Raw genomic sequence first — 6509 nt, 5'->3', positions numbered from 1 at the left:
CACACACACACACACACACACACACACAGCTTTTAAACAAATATCCTAGCTACTGGCATGTACTAATTCCATATTCATTGTCATAATAATTGTAATACACTACCGAAGATTGAGTGTTTGCCAATGTGATGGTCCAAGTATTGGGAAATAATGAATCTTCCAGTTCTTTAAGATATTTATTGTAATATATCCAGTTGCTGGTAGTTCAGGATCTGAGGACTGTGGTTCGAAGCCAGCTCCAGCAGACAAATCCAACAGACTCTTCAGTTAACCAGCAAAACGCCAGAATTGGACGTGTGGCTCAAGAGGTAAAGCACCAGCCTTGAGTCTAAAAGCCAAGCGAGAGGCCAGGCGCTCCTGGCTCACCCCTGTACTTCTAGCTATCAGAGGCTGCTATCTGAAGATCACAGTTCAAAGCCGGCCCAGGCAGGAAAGTCTGTGAGACGCTTATCTCCAATTAAGTACCAAAAAGGCAGAAATAGAGTTCTGGCTCAGAGTGGTAGAGCGGTAAAGCTCAGAGGTAGCACCGGGCCTTGAGTTTATGCCCCAGGACCCAAACAAACGACAACAACAACAAAAATGTGAGAGTACCAGCCCTTGGCATGAAGTCCCGGCTGTGGTGTGCACACACAAAATTTAACTCCCCTCAATGTTGAATATTTATTTTATTTTATTTTTTTGCTATTTCACTTTAACATCCTTGATTCTGTATTCCAACTTCTGTGGCAAGGATCTGGATTCATCTTTCCAACAGTGCACTTTGACTGAAAGTCCTGCAGCTCGATCACGCGGCTGCCTGCCTGGTGGCAGCACTGTCGTGTAGAGAGAGGACTCGGATCACGGCCGGGAAATCAGGGCTCCGCTGCTGCAGATCCCGCTCTGGGAGAGAGGAAGAGCTGGCCACGCGCCCCGGTGGCCCCCCGCACTGTGACGGGACCCATCAGCGAATGCCACAGAAATCATTCCTTCCTGCCACGTTGACATTCCTTCCTGCCCTCCACGACAGCTGCGCCACCGCGGCACACGGGACTCTCGGGAGGAAGGAAACGATGGATTTTGAAGACCAAGAGAAATGCTAGCAGGTGTGTGTATCCGGAGACACAGGCTGACCCAGAGCCCTTCCCCCATCCCGAAAGACAGACTCCACGCCGGGCGCTCAGGCAGCGACTGTGACTGAAAGTAGCCCCCCCAATGTCTTAAGGTTCTAGAAGATGATACAGCAGATGGGAGAATTTCTGTGGTGTTAATACTCTGCCTTCAGTGCCTGTAAAACCACATATAAAACTCTCACGTGTGCGTGCGTGTGCGTGCATGTGTGTGTGTGTGTGTGCTAGTACCAAGGCTTGAACTCAAGGCTGATTCTCTACCACTTGAGCCACACCTCCAGTCTTTGCTTTTTGCTGGTCAGTTGAAGATAAGAGCCTCTTAGGTGTATTTGTCGGAGCTGGCTTTGAACCCTAATCCTCAGACCTCAGCCTCCTGAGTAACTAGGAATCCAGGCATGAGAGGGGCAAAAAAAAAAAACAACTCACTTTTTAACATGAAAGAAGCCATGTGTAAATAACCGGAGCCCCAGCCTCTGGCCCCTGAATCTCCTGACATTCAACATTGGCTTCAAAACATTCCCCTCGCTCATCCTGTTTACAGAAGCGGTGCCCTTCGGAGAAGCACACAGCAGGCCGCTGAGCTTTCTCGGTAATCACATTTGACCTTGGGCAGGCACCACAAATCAGCTGACAGGAGAAACAAAAGTCGGGCTCCCAGTGCAGCCTTTCCTTCTGTTTACGCCCAGTCAGGCCATTCACTCAGGCCCCCGGCCTCCTGGGGACCAGCCGCCAAGGGGACTGGAAGCGAGGCAGACACCGGCCGGAAATTGCATTTGCTGCCCAGGGAGGCCCAGGGCTCGCCACCCCCAGCAGAGCTGCAGGATGGGAGCCTGGGCCAATGGGGCTGGGCGGGGAGGCGGGGAGGTGGGGCCTGTCCTCCCGTCACTCAGAACCACTAGCTCAGCCCCGCTGCCCAGGCCGCCTCCAGCAAATGCAGCCGGCCAGCGCCTCTGCTAGGGCCCACCCATCGCTGGCTCCCATTCCTACCTATCCTAAGTGCTCATTGTAAACAGCTCACTATTTAAATGAGAGGAACGCACACGCCGGTGATAGAAGTGCATGGTAAACCAAAAGGCATAACATGCACGTCACGAGGAGAGGGTTAGAGGAAATGAGTTTGCTTAAGAGCGGTTTATGAAGCAATGCGACCTGGGTCATCATTTGCTTTTCACCCAATAGCCGACCTTTGCACATTGCTCTGCCCCAATTCCGGCACCGCTATGCCTTGCTTGGATCAGTGTGGCATTCCCCTTCCTCCTCTGAGTCTCTAGAGTTCATTCTAGGAGACTTTTAGCTAAAAGGTAGATGGCGTTTGCTCTAAGAGCAAAAGCTAAGCTCGCTACCACCACCAAGTTCTTCCCTCATGCCCAACTCTTCCTCAGTATGCTTCAAGCACACCGCTCCTCGTGCAGTCCATCTTGATCCTACCACAGGGCCTTTGCATTCGCGGTTCCATCTGCCCAGAATGTACGTGTTTATTTATGGCTTGTTCCTGTCTTGGTTTCAGCTCAGACCACCTCCTCCCTGGCTTGCCTGTTCAAAATCAGCCCTTCCTTGCTGTCCATCATAGCCAATGGTGCTTTCCTTTCCTTCCTTACAGAACTTATTGCTGCCTGAAAGTTACATTCACACAATGTGTACTTCATTTGCTGTGTCTCCCCCACCATGTACACTGGAACGAAACTTAGAATGAGCGGGAACTTTGCCTACCTCCTCATTGTGGCATACCCAGTCGTTTGGAATCACCTAGAAGATTTGTTCGAATGGACTGCTGGCTTTCTCATGTAGAATCTACATTCTATCCAGTTTCCAGCTAATACCGTGGGCTCCGTCAGAGGCAGCACTGTGGGGAACCCTCCCCCCCCCAACCCGTTTCAGCAACGCCTGACACTCTTAGGTCCATGAATGCCTCGGTCTCTACATTCGCCTGGCCACCTTCTTAGTACTGGCAGGTTTCTGTTCAGCTTCCATTTTCGTCCTGGACCTTAAAGCCCCTTCCCAGCCAGTGACAGGAAGGCTCAAGTGTTGTTGCCTTCCAGGGCTCATCAGCTTCATGCACCATTTGCTCAAGAGTTTTGTTTTCTACAAGGACAGAATTTCCTAGTTAGCTTCCAAGGAAGAGAGTCTTCCTCATGGCCCGCCGGCCAGCCTGGCTGGGCAGCAGGTTGGGCAAGCTATGTGCAGTGGTTGATGCCCAGAGAGGCGATCTCGATGCCCGCCCACCCACGATAAGCACGCATACGACGAATGAAGGAGTAAATGCAATGTCAGGCAGGCCTGGGTTCGGATCCCAACGCCAACACGTGTTGCTGCAAGAGCTAGGACAGGTGTTGAAAGTATTGCAGCCTCAAATTCCCCACCTGATGAATGAGATGGTAGCAGTATTGTCCAGGTACCCACCCAGAAGAGCTCTATCAGTTCTCTGGTTACTGAATTACTTTTAAAGGTAGGATTAAGGATTTGGGAAATCTGACCATCACCTTCAGCTATTTAGGAAGGCTACATTTTCTATTGGACAATTAATTCAACCCACCTAGTTGCCATCTATTGTTTGTTAAATACCACAGAGAGAGCTGAGGACAAAACTTACTTCCCCCCCATGGGTATACACTTCCCTTTGGGAAAGAAAACGAGAATCAGGAAGGTCTTAAAGAAAAAGTAAATAAGAGGCAACCCTGAGAGTTAAGGCTATTCAGATTTAGAGAGGGGAAGCGACAGAAAGGTCTGGAAAGATCAGACAAGGCCCGGTAGGATGAGTTCACAAGAGTAGTGGGAAGGGAGGCAGACTGAGTGAGAGCAGGTGACAGGAAGAGAGCCCCATGTGGGACAGGCCCTCTGGGGGGCGGGACTGGGGACCCGTGGGTGGCACAGAGACTGAGCCAGTGACAAGCACCTTCCCACAATCCCGGATCTCAGGAATGGCAAGCCATGGCGGGGGTGGTGGGGGGGAGGTCCTTTAGCCACCTGTTTCACCAACAATGATCTTTCCCAGGCAATCTGGCACGAATGCATCCTTGTGGAATGGAAGAGGGAAGAAGGAGGAGGCAGGAGTTAGGTTACCATTGCATCAACAGCACCGCAGCAATGGGCACCGTGCCCAGGCCGGCTATGAGATGAACTTCCGGAGGCTCTGGCGAGGACCAGTGGGAAGGAGATGCACCTGTTCATTACAGGATGGCTGTGCCGGGGACGGGGGAGAGATGTCTGCTGAGCCACTGGCAGCCATGTTACCACACTAGCAAGCCTTCCTGGCAGCAAGGGGAGGAAGAGATTCAGGGTACCAAATGCCTGCACAACTGATCCAGAAACAACTCTTCCAACAGGGTTTCGGTCTATGTTCAGTAAGCAATGCAGACTTACTTAAGGGATTGCCTTGCTTGCACCCGAAGGCGAGCACTCTTCTTCGCATGGATATTTGTGACTCAGAACCCAGGAGCAGTGTCTGGGATACCTGCGCATGGGCCAAGCACCGGTCCTTGCACGCATCCCTGCATAGGATGTGTCTGGCACGCAGACACGAAGGTGCAAAACTCCTTTGTCCTTTGCTCTGCCCGCAGAGCAACGCCTTCCAAACCCTTGATTGTTGTCCCTCTTATTCGCAACCAAAATAAGAAGCGCTTGGACCTGTGACGGATATTTGCAGGGCTCCAAGAAGGAAAAGACGGCAAAAGAAAGTCCTGCAAGACTTCAGCACCCTTCTCTTCCCTGTGGACCCGGGGCTCTCTTAGAGAACAAAACCCCACGGGGCGCCCACTTTCCCGCGGCCGCGGGATCTGATGATGAGCTCAGCTGGATCTCAGCAAAGAGAAGCCGCTCCCGCACTCCTTTCCTGCCTCCCCGCCCGGCGCATTCTCGGGGAGTCCACACCCCTGCACTCACCTGGGCTCCCGGGGGGCTCCCCCCCTCACACGGGGCGCTGCGCTTCCCCTCCTGCGGTCCCGCTGCTCGGCTGGCTTCTCCTCCCGTCATGTGATCCGGGTTTCTGGACTGCACACACGAGCTATTTGGGGGCTGGCCCGCGGCCAGGTGAAAGGACAAGCATCCCATCCAAGCTCTCCCTCGGCCTGCGCTGACCCAGTCCGGTCCCCCTCACCCCCCCCCCAGGGCGGTGTGGGAGCCCTGGACGGGGCCTGCTGAGAGCCCCTGGCGGGGGAGGGGGGTGCTCCTTGTAGGTTCTTCTTTGCACATTTTTGCCCAAGGTAGCCAGGGTTCACAGACCGCCCCCCCCCCCCCGCAATATGCTTCCTTTTCAGGGACGGGCAGGAGGCGGGGGGTCTGATATTGCGTCCATGGGGGTGCCCCTCTCTCCCTTAGCCGCTTCTGCTTCCCGTCCTCTGATGGCACGTTTTACAGCCTTGCAGGGCTTGGTGTTTTCCACTCCGATTCTCCCGGCCCACCTAAACGACAGGAGGATGTACCAGTTGTGCAGACCAACTGTGAACCCCATGTTCTTGTCTTGACTACCGTGTACTACTGATGGACTGCTGACTGCCCCCCAAGGGCTACGCATGCTAGGCCTCTTTCCTAACTTTCCCAGCCTCTCCTTCAAAAGTGCTAAAGAGACCCTGAACATCCGGAGCTGGACTCCCAGCCGCTCTGCTCTGCTGCCTCCCGGACCTGGAAATGGTTGAGATTTCACCTTTTATTATTATTGTTATTATTCTAAGAGAAAAAGCAATTCTTATGCAATCCTCAGGTTCATTCTCAAATTCAGTGCTAGCCGGGGAGAGAGGGAAAAGTTCTTTTTATTTATTTTGTGGTCAGTGGTGGGGCTTGAGCTCAGGGCCCAGGAGTTGTCCGTAAGCTATTTTTGCTCAGGCCTAGCGTTCTACCACTTGGAGCCACAGCTCCACTTCCAGTTTTTAGGTGGTTAATCTGAGATAAAAGAGTCTTGTGGACTTTCCTGCCCCCGCTGGCTTTGAACTGTGATCCTCAGATCTCAGCCTCCTGAATAGCTAGGATGACAGGCATGAGCCACCAGCTGAAAAAAAAGTTTTCATATGCTCACAGGCCCTTTTTAGGTCTTTTTAGGTACAGGATGGAGACTGGCCTCTCTTCTCATTAGGAGCCATTTTTCTGTGAATAATTTACCATGTAAACACACATGCCCGAGAGTGCTGGTTTCCGGCTGCACTCAAAGGGAATTGCTCTTTCTGAAGCTGCCCTGGGAAGAGCCAGAGACGGAGTCCAATTGCTTGTCCAACACCGCCCTCTGCCGGCAGTTAGGCCACATCGCACCCAGTAGCGTGTTTCCAAGTAGCACACCAAGATGAATTAGTTGTCAGGTTCTCCCTTTCTGCAAATACTCTTTCCTAACACTGGTTTGTCTGAGAGCATACCTGTGTTCCTAATAATACTTCCTCCGGGGTATAAAAGGAAAGAGTACATATCACCCTGCAATTC

The 6509-nt window shown here is 52.4% G+C and overlaps 1 long non-coding RNA gene across 1 annotated transcript; it reads right to left on the bottom strand.

The window, feature by feature from the left end:
* Positions 1-646: 646 nt before the first annotated feature.
* On the bottom strand, positions 647-5051 carry LOC125339913. The gene is made up of 2 exons (XR_007208656.1): positions 4986-5051; positions 647-1031 (listed from the first exon to the last, which is right to left on the bottom strand). It is a non-coding gene; the product is annotated as an uncharacterized LOC125339913 (long non-coding RNA).
* Between the last annotated feature and the right edge of the window lie 1458 nt (positions 5052-6509).

Source organism: Perognathus longimembris, chromosome 22 (genome assembly GCF_023159225.1).
Source record: "Perognathus longimembris pacificus isolate PPM17 chromosome 22, ASM2315922v1, whole genome shotgun sequence".
In the NCBI taxonomy this organism is placed as follows: Eukaryota; Metazoa; Chordata; class Mammalia; order Rodentia; family Heteromyidae; genus Perognathus; species Perognathus longimembris.
The sequence above is the reverse complement of the archived record's forward strand: the minus strand, read 5'-3'. Positions and strand labels throughout refer to the sequence as shown.